This window comes from Melospiza melodia, chromosome 29, assembly GCF_035770615.1.
Source record: "Melospiza melodia melodia isolate bMelMel2 chromosome 29, bMelMel2.pri, whole genome shotgun sequence".
Lineage (NCBI taxonomy): Eukaryota > Metazoa > Chordata > Aves > Passeriformes > Passerellidae > Melospiza > Melospiza melodia.
Genome location: NC_086222.1, coordinates 405522 through 411521, shown reverse-complemented (window position 1 = coordinate 411521; position 6000 = coordinate 405522).

Sequence of the window (6000 nt, the reverse complement as noted above, 5' to 3'; positions counted from 1 at the left end):
CTCACCTCTCTGGACAAGTGCCAGGACAGCGGCAGTGGGGAACCACGAGGGACACACTGCCCCTGGGAAGGTTTCGTACCATTCCCTCCCTCCAGGGACATTTCTTTGCTCAGCAGGTGGAGACGGTGAAGGTTAGAGATGAAGCAGGATGCTAAATTCATTTATTAGGTATCTTGGTGTTTGCTTCTTGTGAAAACAGTCCCTTCACTGGTGCCAGCAGCATCAAGTGAGGGCAAATTGCCTTCAGCACCATGTCCTCCCTGCCAGGCGCCTGGAACGCCACGGCTGGGCCAGGGCAGCAGTGCTATACTTGTGTAGCCACAGCCCCAGAGTCCAATTCCAGCATAATGGAAGAGACTGATTGGAATAGATCTATGGGAACTTGGGGAAAGCTACTGGAAGGGAATTTTAATCTCTGTTTTAAGCTAAAAAGAAAAAAAAAAAAGAAAAAAAAAAAAAAAAGAAAAAGCAACAGCCTCAGCCCCTCTGACATTGCTCATGAATGGCAGTGCATGGTGCTCGTCCAGGCAGGCATGAACCAGCAGAGGCACTGAGATGGGGAGAGGCAGCAACTAGGGTGAGGGGAGGAAATGCAGCTGCTGCCATCACCACAGCTCGGGCCAAGTGACCTTCCCTGCTGCAGCTGGTGGCAGCTGGCTCGTGCTTGCACTCCTCCTTGCACCACCTTCTCCTCACATCCACACCACCCATATCAGCATCAGGATGCTCTGGCAGCAGGGAAATGGCTTTGCAGAGGGAGGACGGCTGGGTTCACCTCAGATGCTCTTTGCCTCTGCTCCACACACCATGCTGGTCTGCCCAGCCCAAATCTGCGCCAGGTTGTGCCAGCGACTCACCTGGTGAACCTGGCACGAACCTGGCACAGCCCTAACACATGGGGATCTGTATGCACAGCCCTTCCTGCCTCCTGGCCAGCATTGCCAGGGTGAGCATATCACTGTCCCCGCTCCTTTTCTGCCACCTTAGATGTGTTAACAGTGGGAGAAGGCTTGGGAGTTGGGTGGCAGGAGCTACATGACCTATCCAGAGATTTGAGTCAATAGCCTGCCGAAAACTCAGCTGGGCTGGTGCAAAACAGCTCAAGGATTTTTTGTGCTATTTCCCAGGAACATTAGATGAGAAAATAATAATGGAATAACAAGGAAATCTGTTGGCTGTCAATTTTGCACTGCACGGAGCTGCAATTGCAAACTATAGGCACAGTATCGTGCCCAAAACCCAGCTCTAGGTTATGAGGAACTAAACATTATATTGGAGAAAGCCATTCACCAGGCAGGGGGCTCAGGCAGCCTCTCTCGGGCAGTGGAGTGCAGGCAGGAGACCCCCACGTCCCTCTCTGTCCCCAGGGCTGGTTTTGGGCACAGCTCCAGAGCACCTCAAGACAGAGCAGAGCTGGTGCTAAGGCTGCACCACCTTGCTGCCAGTGTTACCCAGGCAGGAGGCACCTGCAGGCTCTGCAGCGGAGCTCCCCCATGCCCCGGCCTCCCCCAGCCATGCCGCCTCGCAGCAGCACGAAGGTTTCCCGGAGAGCAGCCCCCGCCTGTCCCTCAGCGCGGCTCGGCTGCTGCGCAGGTGCTGCCCCGGGCAGGAGCGCCCGGCCCCGCTCGGCCCCGGCCCTGCCCGCGCTCCCTCGCCTTACCTGGGCTCTGCAGGGTCGTGGCCAGCGGCAGCAGCGCCAGGAGCGCCCCGAGGCCCGCGGGCACCATGGCCCGGCCGGCGGCAGCCGAGCGCGGAGCGGAGCGGGAGGCGGGCGGCACTCGCGTGGCTTTCCCCGCAGCCGGGCTTTTGAGAACGCCCAATTAATCTCGCGATCAGCCTCTCCCGCTGCATCAAGTTTCAGGCTGGGAGGATAAAATGCTACAGGAGGATGCCAGTGGGGCCCACCCAGCCATCCCCCACCCCCGCCCAGCTCCAAAAGAGCTTCCCCGTCCTCTGCCCAGGCGCCTGCTTGTGGCAAGGCGGGTTTGGGGTACCAGCATCGTGTGCAGTGGGGGCACGATGGGGGAGAGGGCACTGCAGGTGCCAGGGCTGAGCCAGGAGATCCTCAGCAGTTGGAAAGATGGGGAGACCCTCTGGGAGGCAGGGGAGGGGACCCTGCCCTGGGATATGCCTCTGACACAGGGTGGGTTTCCACCAGCAGGGGAGAGGAGAGCTCTGGAGGTACCGGGCTCCCCTTCACACCTGCGGCAGGTGGGTCTGTGCCACCGACAGTGGCTCGGACAGCCACAGGTGGGGGCAGCATGTGCAGCCAGCCCTTGGCACCCCTGCCTGGGGCAGGAGCTTTCCCCCAACCCCTCCAATCTGCTCCTACACTGGAGTCCGTTTCCACCACAGAAATTTGCATTTGTTGTAAATTTCAGCAAAAAAGGTTCTTCCTACCGTTTTCAGTTTCCCAAAATATTTAACGCCTTGGGGCAAAAAAAGACTGGAAGCAAAAGGCCTTGACTGGAGTCAAAAGGCCTTCGGTGTCCACCCATGCAGGGATGCCCTGCTCAGGCTACACATCCTTCCCTCCACAGCATCAGAGCCTTGGGCTGGGCAGTGTCCCTCTGCCTGGCAGGGGAGCCTCCCCTCCACCCTAAGCCTCCATAATCTTCTGTATTCCTGTATGCCTACACTGTGCTTGTGTGTGCTGCAGGTGCCTATGCCCCCACAAAGCTGCCAGCTGCTGGAAATCCTGGGGAAGCAGTGGCCAGGGACCAAAGCCTGCGGCAGCGGCGTAGAGCAAATTGCATCAGATGCCGGCATGGAGTCACTTAAACGAGATAAGAATTAGTGCGGGGCCCTGATGAACTCCCCGTTGGCTGCCAACAGCGGTGTCAGGGAGAGAGCGAGAGCAGAGCTGGGGCTAATTTGATTTCTCGGCTCCGTTAGTGGCTGGCAAGTCACCTCCCAGGGAGCACCAGCAGCTCACAGCGCTCTCCCCTTATTGAATCTGGGTAATGAAAATCACGGGCAGCGCCACCACGGTGCTGGGGACCGTGCCCCGCTCTGCCCCCTCTCCTGCAGCTCCTGCTCTGCAGCCGGCAGGACGAGGCCAAGGGGGCGCGGACTGCTCCGGTGGAGCCTCTGCTGCAGCATCATTAACTCTGAATTTTCTCCCTCGGGTTTTACATCTTCATCTTAAAGAGATTTTAATGTAGTTCCTATCAGCCCTCCTGTTATTGGATATCTAATTAGTGTGATCTACTGTAGGCTCGTGTTACACACACGCAGGGGGCTCTTGCGGGACGTTCTGTGGGACGGCTGATATCAATCGGCAGCACCCAGATCAGATTTACTTTCCAAAATAGCATAATGGGATTTTATTAGCCCTGTAATCTGCTGCATGGTAATTGCTTTTCTGGGAATCGAAGTGCTCACTGCCTGGGGCTTCCCACAGCTCAGTCCTGCGTCCCGTCCAGGCCCTGCTGCAGCCAGGCATGGCAGCATCTCTGCAGGTTCTGCTGCAGCCGGGCATGGCAGCATCTCTGCAGGCCCCACTGCATCTGGGCATGGCAGCATCTCTTCAGGCAGGCATGGCAGCATCCCTGCAGGCCCCACTGCATCTGGGCATGGCAGCATCCCTGCAGGTTCTGCAGCAGCCAGGCATGGCAGCATCCCTGCAGGCTCCCCTGCAGCCAGGCATGGCATCATCCCTGCAGCCAGGCATGGCAGCATCCCTGCACTGGATGGATTGGCACTCAGGCCTGTCTCCTGGAGCAGCCATGCTGGGAGCAGGTTTCCTGGCTGGGCAAGCAGGTATTTAGCCCAGCGCAGCAATCTCAGGGGCTGAGGGGAGCACAGGGGCACAAGCACAAGATCCCCAACATGTGATGGCATAAGTGATGCTCTGCATTTCCTCCTCAGCCCAACCTGAGCTCACCCCAAGTCCTGGGTGCCCAGCATTACGCACTACAGCCCCCTGGCAGCTCCCACCCCGTGCCACGGAACGTGCTGGGGGCTGTGCAGCCGTGGCAGGAGCGTGGCTGGGCTCTGCACAGGATAGGTGCTGTATTCAGGCTGGGGAGCACAGTGGGAGCAGGGAGGGAGGCCTCCATTGTGGTGCTTGCCGGCGCGGAGCGGGCGGGAGAGGGAAGCAGCTCTCCTCCAGCTGCCAGCACTCGCCTTTCAGAGCGCGTTTGGAGCGTCACAAACAATAAAGCATCGGCAAGGAGCCCTGGCAGCACAGCTGCCGGATGGCCCCGGCCCCATCAGGCGCCCGAGGCCGCCCATTACGGCGGCTCCCGCTGCCCGAATTGCATGTCTGCTGCGATTTAACGCTGCACAGAGACACGAGATGAGCGCGGCCGGGCCCGCTGCAGCCCCGCTCCACGGGGCCCTGCTCCAGGGACAGGGCTCCTGCAGGAGGCCTGGGCTGGCTGGGAGCCCTGGTCACCGCAGAGGGACAGAGGGACACCCAGGATCTCTGCTCTGGCACTCACCTTGTGCAGCCCCCAGACCCTGGCACAGACCAAACGCTGTGAACAGCTGCTCAGTGCGGTGCCCTTGGCCAATTTAATTTCATCATGGGACGCTGGTAGCTTTGTCCCATGGATGCAAACTGCTTGGCCCTTGAAGAAGCCAAAAATTGCCCATTCCAGATATCAAGCCCATCTTCACCCAGTGAAGGAGCCCAATGCTTTTAAATCCCCCAGAGAAGGGATGGGAGTGCGTTCCTTTCAAGTCCTCTCTTTCATTAGACACCCTTGAGATGCTTGCAATATTCTGCCAGTTTCATTACCACTAAAGGCAAGCAATAATAAGAACATGAAGGTATTTGGAGCCCATTGCTGTTAATGAAGGAGATCTGGCTGCTGCTGAGTGGGACGGCAGCTATGCTCACAGGCTGAGCCCAATCTCGGGGCATGGAAGGAGAGGACATGTCTGCAGCTTGCTCTGTCTGACAGTGTACAATCTCCCCCTAGTAAATTATCTTGGATGTAACAGTGCTGTGACTGCACTTAACGCTGCAAACAAATTGTTCTACACCCTAGTTAATTATCACAGCATTAATCAGGCTGCTAAACGTTAAGCACAGCCTGGACAAACCTGGAGCTAAAAATACGGGTCTGAGTTTATCTTTGTGACAGAGAAATTCAGAATTTTTATGGTTAATAGCTTTTTTAAGGTAGGAAAATCTTGGAGACCCTTACCTAAGCAACGAAGTTTGGGTATAGCACCATTCCCTCTGCAGTGCGTGAGGGTCCCAGAGTGAAAATCACAGTGCTCAGCACTACCTCCCTATCTCTCACTATTAATAGCCTGGCAAGCTCCCAAAATTAGTGGAATTTCTTACTCTGTTGCATTCAAGGATCACTGGTTATCTTGTTTATACTTTGCACATCAGGGAAATTGGCAAACACCAGCTTCCACAGTTTCACCTTATCTACACTGATACCTCCTCCCTCCCGAATTCCTCATCTGGAGCACCTGTGAGAACCAGGAAACCCAGACAATCTCAGAACAGGCCACGCTGAGGTCCCACACCTCTCCCAGAACAAAAGGCAAGAGATGGTCTGTGACTGCCCAAGACAAATCCACTGTGGGAGATGCCCACCCAGCTGGGAAAGGGCATTCTCAGGGGACAATGGGCAACCAGGGTATGGCAGTGGCACTGTCTGACCCTACTATCCCCCTTCCTCGTGCAGTGCCACAGCTCTGCTGGAAATGCCAATGCCATCAGTGTCGCTGGAGCTTCGGAGCCCGATGGGGATTGCGACTGACACATTACTGATGATGCAGGAGGAGTTTTTCACCAGTTTCCCCAAGAGAGCTGAGCCCCGCTGGCTCCTCAGGTGGAGCCAAGCTGCCCAGGTGCCTGAGCCACATCTCATCAGCTGCACTGCTGACGGCGTGGGGTCTGCACACACACACCTGGATCCCGCACAGCCCCGGGGCCCTTGCTGGGGCATCTCCATTTCAGCATCCTTGTATTAAGAGAAAGGTAGAACCCAGGCTGTGTCCAGAACACAGACCCTTTTGGCTCAGCAAATCTGA